The sequence below is a fragment of the Haliaeetus albicilla genome, chromosome 27, assembly GCF_947461875.1.
Source record: "Haliaeetus albicilla chromosome 27, bHalAlb1.1, whole genome shotgun sequence".
In the NCBI taxonomy this organism is placed as follows: Eukaryota; Metazoa; Chordata; class Aves; order Accipitriformes; family Accipitridae; genus Haliaeetus; species Haliaeetus albicilla.
Window position 1 is genome coordinate 3,714,152 of NC_091509.1, and position 15,114 is coordinate 3,729,265.

Sequence of the window (15,114 nt, forward strand, 5' to 3'; positions counted from 1 at the left end):
TGCCAATCAGTATCTTCCCACCAATGTTTGGTGCTTCAGCAAGATGCCCTAATGGCTCGTGTGAATTGTTCTGGTGCAAGAACCTGAACAGAAATGTTCTTGCTCTTGCAAAACCAATTTTCAGTTGGTTTAAGCTCTTTAAATGGGGTTTGTTCAAATAATACCTGAATGATCCACTTGGCCCAGCAACATCAGTGAAAATCACATACACTGAGCAGCACACAGGATTTGACACTGGACCTAAGCATCTGGCTTCAGTCAGTCATCTTGTAGGAGTGGGGAGACTGCTCAAATTAATTTGAAATAGTATTGAAGTTATATTATTAGTAATATCAAATAGTATTATTAGTATTAAAGATAATGAAGGGGGAAACTGTTCTGGAGACATGGACAGAAAAGGTGTTTCTTTGTGGTAGTCTGAGGCAGCTGAAGATAGCTTCTTGCATTCCTCGTTGCCCATTTTACAGCCTTTCTGGACAGGTTGAATGTATGGAGATGTGGGGCCAGAAATACCAGGGAACGTGTGTGACCAGGACAGACGACCTTGTTGTCTCTTTCTACTGTTGAACACTCTGGCTCTGGCCCCTCTCCTGGTGATCTAGGCGGCCGGCATGCACTGCAGTGGCATGAATGATGCTCAGTAATTTTGGTTGATTGGGAGAGATGGACCAGTTGTTTTTAAGGGAGTTTGTAAAGTGCATCAGCACAACATGAAAATCAAGAACATCGTGATAAGCGCTGCTGGTGTAGGAGGGACGTAGCTGAGACTGCAACATTTGAGAGCAGCAGTTATATCTGAATTTCTCTTCAGGGTGACCTGAATAAATTCTATGTAATGCAGTTAGGTAGAATAGTTCAACCTGAAAATTAGGTTAAAAGTTCATTTTGCACTTTTCCTATGGCTACAGTGGTATGTGCAGTGAAAGCAGATTGAGTGTATTTCGTTAAAACAACGAAAAATCCACGTTGATGCTGGCTGCGTGCATTGTGTTACAGCTTTCTCACCCATTGCCTGAGCTCTCTTTTGCTTGCCAAACCATAAAAAATACTCACCAAAATACATGCTTCCCATTCCTGTATAGACATGGTGATTTTGTTTGTAATGAGCACCCGCTCTCTGATCAGGTCTGATCCCACTGCTGTGTCTTTCACTGCAGAGTTGTCCCTCCTGGAAAAAAAGAGTATTCCCAGTGTACATATCTTCACTTTGGTAAGGAATTAACCCATGTACACCACAGAAAATGCCTTGCATGTGGGAGTAAAAATTGCATCACCAGTTACTGTTGAAGCTCAGCCTGCTGAGAGGCCACAGAAGCAAGAACTGCGACAGTCCATGGTGCTCACCTGAGCCCAGTCAAAGCCATTTAAACCTTTTTGGCTTGCACTAGTAACCATTAAAATTAGGCAAGTACATTTCTGATCACTTCAGAAATACTACGGCCAATAGCAGGAGCTGGGTTTAGCTGCCTGGAGGTGCTGAATAGATCGATAGAATACCTGGTTATCTGAAGGTCCAGCAGAAGGCCACCTAAGCCATTAGCGCTGCCATAGCTGTAGTTAAAGGTGGGAAGAGGGCTGGAAGAGGACAAAACATTTGTACGTGACTTCTAATCTATCTGATTTTCAATTACTTTTTTTAATTAAATGGTTTTATGACACTAAAACATTTATGAACTTGCTTAAGATTTGCTGCCTGTTTTCTGTGCTATTGGAGATGGGTTTTCCCATTTTTATTAACTTAGTTGCATTAATTGAAATACATGTATAAAATGTATTCCAGTTTTGAGAATTTTTTTTGCTCTCAGGGTGATACACTTCTAATATTTTGTTTGCCAGTATTTTAAAATATATTTGTTTAGGTTGGGGCAGTTTAAGTAAAACTTACTTTGTAGATCCTATTCTCACTAGCACACAAAAAAATCTCAGGCTTTTACAGTTGAACCAGGTAACGCATTGAAATATGGTTTCTTCTGGAAGCGGAGAAGATAGTGTAATACATCTAGAGCCAAAATACATCTAATACACCTCTGGGATTCAGTTCAAGTTTTGGTGGATAATTACTCTTCTCTAATTCAGCAGTAGTTTAAATGACTTTGGGTGTTACAGTCCAGTGTGTGATGGAAGGAAAGAGGCTTCTACATCCGTGTAATTGTTCTCTTCTCCAAGCAGAGGCTGAAAAGCACCTTAATGCTGTAAATATGGCCAGGGGATGGTTATCTGGATAGGGAGAGGGGTTGTAGGTCTCGGGACCTTTGCACCCAGGAGAGGTTTGTAGGGCAGGACGTGCGATGCCGAGGTGCCCAGCAGTGCCCAGCCATGCCCGGTGCTCAGCTCCAGCAGCATTCAAGTCAGGCTCATTACGCCTGACATCCTTCCCTCAGCACTTATCATTTTTCCATTTCAACAACGGCTGTTTACAGCAGCTGCTGCCTTATGTTTGGTTTGATCCTGGTCCAGATTTTGCAAGTGATTAAAATGCTGCTAATAAAGATATTTTAACTAGGATTTACATGTTGACTTGCCTTTTCCAGCTACAAAAGACCTTCCCACCGCTGCTTTTCCTTGTCTGCCCCAGCATGGCTGGCTGGCTTGCCATTTCAGGGGCGACCTGGTGGTCCTCCATCCCCGTTAGCGGAGCTTCAGCTGGCCTTCGCTGTCCTCCCCTGGGAGCACTGGGAAGGTGTGGGGAATGGCTGGATTCTGGACGAGATCCTGGTGCCCTTGTATGCGCATGATAGGGAGATCATCTTACACACATTCCCTTGTATGTTCCCTTGGTTTACCACATACTTGACTGATTTCTATTGGAGTATTATAATTGCATTCATATGGTCTAATAGCAATGGCAGTTACAAAAATTTCCAGATAAAGCCCGTGCCATCACTGAGGGCTTTGATACAGCCTGTATCCCCAGTTACACTCAGGCACAAGACTTACGGAACAAGGAGTGTTTCCTGGCTTTTTTTTTTTTTTTTTAATCCTTTGACTTAGAAACTAGCAAGCTTGCAGAATTAGTGATGGAGGCATGCATGATTCTCACCCTGTGCGCCCTCATGACCCATAAAGCTGGACCATGTGCTTGCAGAGCCTGGTGCGCAGGGTGGAAGCGAACCTCAGCGGAGGCTGGGTGCCGAGGTACCAGGCGTATCCCATCACACGTGTTTGGGTAGGGTTTGAAAGATGCCAAGGGCTTGTTGGCAGGAGGGAGGAGAGCAGCAGAGGGTGCTCTCACTGCACCAGCCGCAGCGGCTGGGAGCTTGGGGAGAGGGTGTTGTGCAAAGCAAACGAGGAGCAGGAGCTCCTCAGCATCATGCCGAGCCGCCTTCCCTTTCTCACTGCTTTCTCCTCAACCCCTCCCTCCGCAAATGTAAACTCTCCCTTCTGGACTGGAAAAAAAAGAAAAAAAAAAAAAAAAAAAGAGTTTGGGCCGGTGCCAGCGCACAGCGATGGGATCGTGGATTGGCATCTGGCTGCGACACTTGAGCAAACCAGTTACCTTGGAGGAGGCTGCGTAGGAGTGCAGAAGTGCACAATGTGACTCAGGCATTTTTAATTACTGATACAGAATAAAGCAAAGCTCATGGTGGGTTTTGTTCAGCTCGTCATTCATGCTTGTAACTACAGGGTCATTCCATTGACTTGGCTTGAATGACCCTGAATATATAGCCACTGCTATAGAAATAAGAAGCGTGCTTATGTTTGCTAAAGGCAAGGTAAAATTAATAAAAATTTAAGGAGAGAGAAAATTCTTTACCAATAAAGGTTCAAAATAGCGTTTAACGAACAAATTGTTGATTTAACATTTATTGAAAATTCCCACTGAAGGCTGCACAGTTTGACAGACAAAGCACAGGATTAAGATTGGGTTTCTGTGGCAGATTATCTGCTCTTTTATATCACCTCACATCTCCTTCCTCTCTTTCTTTTTGTCTGTCACACCCATTTAGATTGTAAACCCTTTAATTCTGTTCTGCATATATCCTCAGCCTGACTTGATGGAGACCTGACTTGAATTATGTCTTGAACTGCTTATACGGCACTAATTACATTAATAATAATTGACTTCACTGGGCTTTGGATCAACCTCTGAAGGAATACATTTGCATCTCATTACTTACCCTGATGGAGTTCTGCATGTGTTCTTTCTGCAGAGGATGGGGAGCCTGGACGCAGGCTCATCCAGGGACCAGTGGAGGACCCCTGTGCAGTGGCTGTGGTGGTAAGTGATGTGGTTCCAGCCTGTAGTAGAGCTGGAATGACGAGATCCTGATTTCCAGCAGATTTGTGCCATGATGCTGGTGGATACCACTGTCTGGAAGGTATGCTTCCAGCTGAAGCTTTCGTGGCCGACGTGAAACTTGTGAGCGATCTGTCCACCAACAGATCTAGGCAGGTTAAATGGGTTATTTTCCCCTTTCTCACAGTAGAGGCTCAATCTCTTGAATTCTTTGAATCACAGCTAAAAATACAGACTAGCTCAAACAGATGTTTTAGGTTTGCTACAGTGGTAGGCTGCCGTCAGCCTGTGTTGTTCAAGAGATTAGTTAATCCGAATGTCTCCTCTTCTTTAAAAAACAATGACTCTATCAATCCAGGTAAGGGATTAGTTGATTCAGTGAGAATTTTGTAGACATGGAATTGTTGGTCTGGTGCTTATGCCTGCATTTCTTCTGTCTCATTGAAATACCTCAGTCTCTGTATTGCCTTGCGGTATTGCATAAGCCCCCTCAGTTACCAGTGGAGAAAAAAATTACATATCTCAAGAGAGACTTTTAGTCTTAGGGGACATAGACTCTTTGGGAATCAAGGTACTGTAGAGTATATACACAACAGATAGTCTTACAGTCAGTAATATCATCTATTAGTGTCAAAAAAAGGCTGGAGGTCTTTTGTGTTTGGTTTGTAGCATGCATACAAACACTGCTCTTTGATATCCACATTGTTCCAGGGGGAAAACATGCTGGAAAAGAACCTTTGATTTCAAGATTATGAAGGAAAATATGTATGTCTCTAGTTCCCAGGACAGAGTGAAAGCAGGGAAGTCGGGGGCTATTAGAAACAAGAGATAAGCAGAAGTAAGAGAAGGAAGAAAGAAATGTGAAGACAGACATATTCAACTATTTGCAATTTTTCTTTCCCGCAATTATACCTAGGAACTATCTCAAAATCAAAGGGATGGCCTGAGAGTGCGTAAGAGATGTTTAACCCATAGCAGAAGGGAATAATGATTGATAGTGTTCCTGGGAAACCTCTGTATAATGTTAGGCTACCCAGGTACGAGTGTGAAGAACAGATACACAGATATGTAGGCAACAACAGTAAGAAACAGTTAGCCCATTAGCAAGACAGAAAGTAAATGAGAGCTTAAATGCACCAAATGAAATATTTTTTTTTCTCTAATGAGTCATAGCTAAGAGCGTAATTTCCTTTTAGCATTAAAGATCTGAATTTTTACAAGTTCTGTTTTTCATTCAAATGAGGACACAACATCAGTTAGAGTCTATTCTGGAAACATGGATCAAAACCTCTATTAAAGGCCTTCTCCTAGCTTTCCTCGGTGCTTTCTGAAGGAATAGTCTAATCAGTGCTTCATGAACACAGTGGAGTGGAAAATTTGTGCACTGTGATGCCTGTTGTATATTTAATATAATGAGATACTTAGCTATATTAAACCTTTGACAATGTTTGTAGCTATTACTAATTAAAGGAAGGGTGACTAAGCCTGTGAAAGGTGTCCCAGCGCTGGTTATGTTGGTGTCTGGAGCTGAGATGTTAAATGCACACACAGATTTATCCCTCTTGGGTTAGTTAAAAAACATTGCTTGGTCTGGCCATCAACTCTTATATCTTGATTTTCAAATTAGCATTATTCTAATACAATATGCTGAGGTCCTGCCTGTTCCATATCCAATAGAAGATATATTGTCTGTATTTCATTAGCTAACAATATATTGACCTTATCATATGACGGTTGCTGGGTAATAATGTTTTGCCTCTCTTATCTCTGGTACATTCTCCTAAGGATCTCGATGTACTTTCAAATGCAGTGAATTTAATCTCGGTGCCCTTTTGTGTGCTGAAATTATATTAACATCCTTGTCACACACATCAAACTACTGTAAATTAGGTAACGTTCCCATAACCCACAAAATTTGTTGCAAAGCATGTTACAAAATGCAGATTTTAATATCACTGTGGCAAAATTTTCTAGCGTGGTGCAATATTCCTGCTGAAGCACAGGTAATGATGTGGATCAGCAATTTCAAAGGTGGTTTAGATGGCAGCAGTGGTGACTACTGCCAGGACAAATAAACTGTCACATGTGAAAAATTCTAATACAACAGAAAATCCATAGCAGTGCAGGTTTAGTGTGCCAAGTTTGAGGTGTTTTGGTGCAGGGAATGAACTAGATTGTATTTTTAGATTAGTTCTCTCTTCCAATTTTGAGTGCTTCTTCCTCTGCTCTTTTTTGTCCCATTCATGTACACCAGAAAACTTTTTGGTCACTGTCTCTCTCTTGTACATTTCTTTAAGACTCCTATGTGGAAACTTCTCATGTGTGTGCTAGGTAAAAAATTTGTTTCCTTTCCCATTAAAATTTTCAAGTTTTTCAGTGAGGACACTCACTGAAACTTAAATCTACTGAAAGTGAGATCCAAAAGTTGTTCTTTAAGCAAACACTATTCACATGAGTTAAAATACTTCATTGGCAATTAAAAACTCATGCAACATATTTACTGATAATATTAAGCAAAAGTAATGTTAATGGGCTTTTATGCTTGAAATGGTTGAAAGAAAACGATGTGATTTAACCATTTAAAGTTTTTTAAAGGTAAAAGATTTTTGTCCTGGCCAGTTTTAGTTTTAACATTCTGGGTTTTCCTGGTTTTTGGAAAAAAAAAAAAAATCCTGGCCAGCTGTAATTAATGTACCATCTACTATGTTGGACTACTTCCGGACTTTACTGCTATGTCTTGGATGGAAGAGCCCAAACTCTCAAGTTGGCATCATTATAAACCAATCTTCAACAGACTGTTCCCGGGTTGAGACACTTTCTGTTTGGGTCTAAATAATAATTTGTCCACACCAATCAAGTTTCAGCTTCCAGAGAGCAATCCTGGTGCTAAGTATGACAAGATGTGGAAGCCACTGTCTTAATGTTACTGTATTACCTACTGATGATCGCCCAAGACATGCAGTCCTCCTCTTGTTGAATATATTTGTAGTTTGCTCCTTATCCCAAACTGCTTGTGGGCCAGGAAGATGATGATTATACTCTGGCTCCTGCGTCGGCTGTAGTTCATGACCTCTTGTTTTCCAATTTCATGAAGTATAGCAAAGTGACAGCAAAATACAAGACGTGTATGTTGCAAGCCAATCTCCTCCTGAACTCGCGTTGCAAGGCTGTTTCAGCCAAGCGTGTTGCCAGTACAGTGCCTGTAATCTATGGTGTATGTCTGGGGTTTGATGAGAAAATGTAATTCTATAGCCTCTGTGTGCTGATATGAATTCTCCTGCGTGTGTGGTATGATGTGAGACCGCAGCCAATATTTTATGATGTAGTCCTCCGACAGCAAGCTAGTGAGTCATTTCCTACCGTCCTTTAGAATTATACTCTGTGCCTTATGGGCAACTCCTTACATATGGTCACTAAGATATAAGGACATGGTTCAGTGGTAAGTGGAGAAAGACTTTAATACCCTCTCCAAGTAGATTTGGAAGGTGATATTTTGACAATGTGTTTTATCTCCCTTTTATGAATCAGGCTTTATGGCTGCGTTCACCTCGTCTGTGGGCATGCCTTTGAGGCCAAATTTGTCAATTGTTTGCACTGTCTTGCTGCAGGAGTGCCCTAGAGAGCATCTCCATAGCACTCCATCTGTTACATCCTCAGGGGGAATATGAGAGCATCCTGCCCTTAAAGTGACCTCTGGACACCTCTGTGTGTGATGTGCAAGACCTGCTCTTGGGGGCACTCCAGGCAAGGAGATCGGTACCTGGCCCAAGAGTCCAACTAGCAGCACCTGAGCCAGGGAGGGTGCCTCTGCAGCAGCACACTCTCACACAGGAGTGGCTTTTCAGAATGTTCCCAGCAGATTTAGCAGTCTCTCTCTTGCATGCTTTTGAGAGCTGCCACAAGAGCCCTGAGAAAATTATACCTGTCTTCATCTAGAGGAGGATAGTCCCGATGTGATCATCATGAGAAGACAGCTGCAGAGAAGTGACCAGGGATAGGTATGGGAATTGAAACAAAGCTGTCTGACAGGGAAGGAGGCTGAGGATGGACGTGTCTTGTCTTAGGATAGAAACACTTCTATCTAACATCGACAAGGAAGCCGCCTCCAGCCAGCCTGTGGTGATGCAGAAGCATGTCCTTTTGGCAGAACAGGGTTGTGCATCTCATCATCTGTTTGGTGGAAAACACAGAGTTCTTCAGACCCAAGAGCACCCTTGATAAGAGCATACGCTAGGTAGAGCAGCAGGCTGCTTACCTGGGACCACTGCCTAGCAGTGGGACACTTCCTTTGGAGGCCTGACACCAAGCTCTTCTTGGCCCCAGTTCACCAGCTGTCCTCCAGCCAGCTGTGGAGCTCCAGCTAGCAAAGATGAAACATGGACATTTCCCAGGTGAGGAGGTATCTTCTACCTGGCAGCAAGCCACTAAATGCCTACCTGTGTTTGCTACTCATCCTGACACAGGACCATAACTTATAAATGATCTTTGATTACTCCATGGGAATGTCCTACTATCACTGGCAGAGTTGAGAGGAGAACACCAGTGAATCCATTTTGGGGTTGGTGAGCTTCAAGTTCTGTGGGGGCAGGCGGGGTCTTGTGTACCACGGAGCATGGAGTGGGACAGCTGTGCGGTGAGGCTGGTGGGGTAGAAGCATCCCCAAGAACATCCCTCTTTGTGTGGAGTTTGGGCAGTTGTGGTGCGCTGCTGCCGCGGTTGGGTTGTGCTGAAGGAGCAGATGGGGTTGCTCCGCTGGGGCTCCATTGCCACAACGGCCCTGAGCTGCAGATCGCTCGAGCAGACCCCCTAGGCAAAACACATATGATTATTCAGCATGATTTACCCTTGCCAGCAATCTGTGTAATAGTTCATTGGTCATCATGGAAACGTGTGACTTTAAGGTACAGAACAATGCAAAATTTGTTCTTACAGTGTAAGTCGATTTCCATGTACAAAACCTTCGCTACTAGTGTGACAATATATAAGCCTGTAGCTAGTGGAAATCATATGCTGTTACGAGACTATGATAGATTTATGCTATTTGAACAATGGAAGTCTGTTGTTTCGATGATATGATATACGCTGAAAGTTTTCAGACTATATATTTAAATAGAAAATGTTTCAAAGCTCTGATATATGCAGTAGAAGACTCATTATGCTGTATAGATTTGTACTCTCAATAGTCTGATATGATTGCACCTCTACATCATCTACTGCCATCTGTCAGTGCCTACTAGAGTGCATGGAGCTTGTAACTAATACAGCACGTGAAGGATAACATCTAGGAGGGGAGTATGGGATTTTATGCTGATTGACTGGAATGCAGTGTGAGGCTACGTATGCTACAGTGAGGGGACAAGTTTGTAAAAGACCTTTAACTCAGCCTGTGAGTTGGGACAGATTTGTACAACCCAGCTTTCGTACATATAGATGTTCATTCCTATGTGGGCTTGCAACATTTCAAAGTTTATTTTAGATAATTTTCATACTACGTCCAACCTTTTCTTTGTGTCCTACAAAACATAATTCTTTACCTTAAACAACAAACTTGCTTAATGAAGAACCTAAACTCTTGCTCCTAATTCCCATTCAAACTGCTGTCCCACTAAGGTACATCAGGAGATAAGGACCTTACAAAAAAGCTGGATCTCGCTTTTTAGTGTTACTGGAAGGTCAAGAAACTCAGTCCCTGCATGACTGGAGTGGGTTGTGGGTGAGCAAGCCCCCCAGCTGAAAACTGAGCAATGGGGGAGGGCTTTGTGTTGCTCCAGTAAATGCAGGTATCTAGGGTCTGGCATCTGATCCCACACCATCTCAATCTTTAGGTAAAAACATGGAGGTGAGGCTGCTAACAATCACGGGAGTTTGTAGAGCAAACACTGTTTTCTGTTGCATCTAAAGTAACTGTAATGGAGTATCTCAAAATGCAGATTTATGCACCCTGGTGCAGATGTGAGGAGGTTGTGCATCTAGATGCTGCATGCAGGCACAACTGCCCTTGTGTGCGCACATCCAAACTCCTGCCTGGGGGCTGAGAAATTGCACGGGAGAAAGCGCAAAAGAGAAGGAGAAGAGAAACTGCATGAGAACTTAGGGGTCATCTGTGTAGCAGGGGTGATTCCGATGTGGGCAAAATATTGTGCAATTCTAGATCCCCTTTTTAATATTCCTACATATAAAAAGATTTCAAAATGATGACAAGATATTGTGATTTTTTTAAATTACTTCCAAACACATTACAGTATTTTCTAAACCTGCTTTAGCTCAGGAAATCGCCATGGTCTAAAATTTGTGTTTTAAACACTACATTTTTTGTGTGTATTTAATTTACTTTACAACTTGCTGTCTGAATTTGAAAACTTCCAAGCTACATAGCTTAGCTGCAATTAGTCAAATGGCATTTTTTGTGTTCTGGGTCTGTAGCAGAGTAGCTTTTATAACTTACTTTCCCCTATGTATTTGCTGCCCTTAATACTTGGATTATATGACTTTATGTATCTGGTTGTTTATACTGCTTATATGTTGGATAAATGGAAAAAGAAAACTCCACCACCCAGCATATTTGTTTAAAAATTACACATAAAGGCAATTGCCTGAGTTGGTGATAATTTTAAATGTCACACTTCAGCCATTCTGTGCCTCGGTTTTCCTACCTGTAAAAGAAGTATACCAGCTATTAACTGTCCCAGGAGCTGCTCCTGAGATTTAGCAAACTGATGGGCATAAAGTATTTCAGGATCCTTGGAGAGAAGCTGCTGTATTGTTTTTTTTATAGAAAAGTACTAGAGAGCCTTGACAGTCTCCCAGAACAAGAAGAAATTCTTGGCAGATACCTCCCTATGGCAGCTCAGCGCAGAACTCGTTTCCTTTTACTGGTCAGTCTTAATGAGAGTCTAGATCAGGACTCTAGGTCGTTTACAGGCTGATCTATGGCCATGATGTCATGCTCCAGCTGGGACATATTTTACAGAGGATTGTACATGTCACTTCCGTCACGTTTCCAGGATTCCTGTAATTATGCACGAGGCCAGTAATGAGGATGTTTAAGCAGCAGTGAGCTAAGCTTGGCACGTCGGGGCAGCCGCCCTCGTGCATCCGATGGCACGCAGGGCTGTGGCTCTAGCAGTATCGACCTGAATGGGCTGTGTCTTGCAGATTAATCTGTCTCCTTGTCTTGGCAGGTAATGCTAGCTGAAAAGCTGGCCTGTTGTGACTCCATTTTAGCGGTACAAACAACTTTCTTGCTCGCAAGTAGCTAGACAGGGTCTGCCACTGTAGCTACATATCTGGGAAACTCCAAGATATCATGGAAACATGTGGTTGAGAGACCACTGAGCATTACTTGGGTACTCTAAAAAGGAGTGTTATTAATAGGTTTCATTGGAAAATGCTTATCATATTTTAAACATCGTTTTTCAAAAATACATTTTCCAGATTTGGTGGAATTTTTAGTTGTATGTTTTCTCATTTGATTAGGAAAAAACCCCAAAGTCTAAAAATTACTTATTTCACTGTTAACAGAACTCAAATATTTGTAGTGACAGAAGTTACTGACCTGAAAGTTCCTAAACTCCAAAATAGTAAGCAAACTTCTCCAAAATTAATGTAAGAAAAAAGCAAGAAGATAAGCTGACTGGTATATAGGAGTCTCTGTTTTGCTAGAGTAGTGGTAGGGACTAACGCCAGCGTCATCACATCATAGGTGAGGGCCATAAGCACTCAGGCTTTGTTTCCTCTATTTTTTGGGATAGTGCTAGGGTGTGCGGTAGGGATGGCTGCAGACCAGTGAGCAAAATTATCGCTTGCAAGGGTAAGAGACAGACCCAGCCCTTTGTCCAACAAGAATTGACTTGAAGCAGCTAAAACAAGAGTGCACAAACTGCAATTTTTTAATGTCCCTACTCTGAGCAGAGTAGAAGAGCATCCTGAGTTGCCAAATTCTGTGTTGTGAATGAGTAGCCTTCCACCAGCCTTCAGGCAAAGGGCTAGATGGCTCCTGTAGCTCTTGTGGTGTTTCCCAAAGCAGTTCTGTGACACTCTTGGTTTCAAGGACTGATGCTTACAGGGAGTTTGAAACAGTCTCAGTCTCTTAGTGCAGTCCTTACTTGCGCTAACATAAGTGAGGAGGGAATCAACCCTGAAATGAATGTTTGGATCTGGATCAGAAGTGTGGAGCTCGGGTGATGGCTCAGGTCCCTGTCTAGGTCTCACTGAGCGAAAACAGCAGGCAGGCATATATGCGATGAGTTGTATTTTCATCAGTGAAATAATATGTGCTGTATCTAATGAGCTTGGGCACAACCTGACCAGGAGAGCTGCCAGCATGGATTGCCTGTTTCATTGCATGACACTGTCTAATTTCATTTTATTTATTGCCCTGTGTAGCACCTATAACAACAATGCCTGGGCGATGACAGAACAATCATTCTAACAAAACACACCATATAGTTTTTATGGCCTTTGAGACTTGTACTGGCAAATTCACAAGACGCAATGTTGAACGAGGGAGACCACTGGTCTGACCCAGTCTGGCAGTCTCCGTGATGGACAAGCTGTGTGGCCAGGGCAGGAGCTCTGCTTTGCCCACCTTTATCCCATCTGCTGGAGCATCGCTTGGGATCCGCTCGTGCACCAGGTGACCCCTCTGATGCAGAGGACCAGGACTGAAAGCAGCTCAAAGAGTTGGCCAGGTTTCCCTCCTCTGCACGCTGTAGCAAAATTCCCAGGGGACACACAGGAACTGTCTGGAGTGATTTCCCTGTGTGTTCATCTACAGCAAGAGTATCAAACCCTAAACAAAGTTCCGGCTATTGCACAGAATTCCATCCCTGGAGAAGCACCCAACCTTTGCTGCATTATTTCTTTTGGATGTTATAGCTGTGGTATTTCTTCTTTTGCTACACATCTGGTGGCTGCACCGATAGGCTTACCCTTCAGACCATCCATTTTTGTCAAAATCCACCTGCACTCCCTTCTTAAGTTTGGTTTTGGTCTGTTACACATGACAAGCTTCAAAAACAAGGGCCAAAAAATTTTCAGAACAAAGAATATAATTCTTAGTTAATATCCGTTTTCAGTACTTTTTTTTTTTTTTTTTCTTTCTCAAAAGCCTGCTGGGAACTAAATATTAGGATCACATGGAGAAATTTTAGGCTAGAAAAATTCAGTCTGAATACATCTAACTGTCATTCCCCATACTATTCAAAACTGGGAGTGAATCTGAGAACCTTTAGATCCCACTGTTTTCACAATAATATGAAATAGTTTACCGTAGAGTTGCTAAAAATGACCTCCCAGATTGCTCCCAGCCTGTCACTTGAAGTTCTGTAACAGCTTTTCTCCCTCAGTAGTTTTAAATATTTTGAATTAAGTTGCCTAATCTTAGAAGCCAACGTGTATAAAAGGTAGCCTCAGTGAAACAGGGAGTATAAAATGGGACTTGGTGGAATAGGAAGTGTAGCGAGACTGACTGACCTTGTTTTCATCTTTTAAGTACCATTTAAACATTTGAGCTCTTTACAATTATTGCTTTCCCAAGCCTGTGTGAATCAGCAGTGTGTTGCAACCCTTATTTTACAGAAATCAAAGCTGGATTTTTCAAGCAGCTCATCTTTCACTTGGGAGCATGAGAAAGGGGCGAGATTCCCAAAAATGTTCGGCAGCCTTCTCAGAGCTGTGCGCGACAGCGAGCCCCGGACCCATCATACTGACTTCATGTGCACGGATCCTGCTGAAGCAGGGGAAATTTGAGCTGAGCTGTGTTGAAAATCTGTCCAACTCAAGCATTTCAAAGATATTTAGGCCTTGTTCCACTCACTTTTTCAAGACTTAAGTGAGACAGGTTATAGGTTTAAATTCCCTTGAAACTGGTGGCAGGGAGACATAGAGGCATGTTCTAAAATATCCCTGCTCTGCATCTCTGTTAAGTATCTTTAAAATCAGGCTGGAGACTATTTGCCTACAATCACGCAGACTCAAGTTTGTATTTTTAATTGCAAGACTATTCCATTTCCCCATAGACAGCCACAAAATAAAATAATGACATGAGAATTAAAAACAATGAGATGATTCTCTTTACAAATTCCTTAAAATACATGAATATAGCAATGGTTTTCTGTAAGGCTGGGATGTGACCTGTTCTGCTGTGCTTCTATGAGATAAGCTATTCTAACAACTTGTGTTGGATTTTGGATTCTGACTGAAAGCCTAGCCTTTTCAGTTAGAAAAGATAATATCCTAAACACATGTCTAATAACTGATTTCTCTACGTATATTCAGTGTGTGTAATGCTCTCTTAAGGGAACAAACACTGCTGTGGTTGAGTCAGCAGGATGGGAACACTCATCTAATCAGTGTTTTTTAGTCAGTATTTACAAGTAAGACAAAACAACTTTTTGCTCTATGGGGAATATAAAATTGTACTTCCTAATATAATAGCCTATGGATAAAATGTTTAGTTAACCCATTAGAGGTTCTCCTAATGCATCACTAACACAAACAAAAATCAGTTTCTTTAAAGTATCATTTAAATTTGATCTACTATTAATATTTCTCTAGACATTTTCCAGTGGATGATTTTTAATCATCATTGATGAATTTCACTTCATCTTAATGATCTGGCTCCTTCATTAACATGTGATAGAGTATCATTCATGCGGCCAGACAAATTCTAGTTAGAGCATGGACTACTTGTAGAACTGTAGCATGTGTTTTCCAAAACATTTAATCTTGCAGAGACCATATGAACACCCATCCTCTGTTCCTGAATGGGCAGGCAACTTCTAGTGCCTTTTAGAGTTGGTTCGTGATTTCATCTACTCTTGTTAGAAAGAAAAGCAATGTGAAGAGAATATTCAAGGTACAGTTTTCAAGCCTGA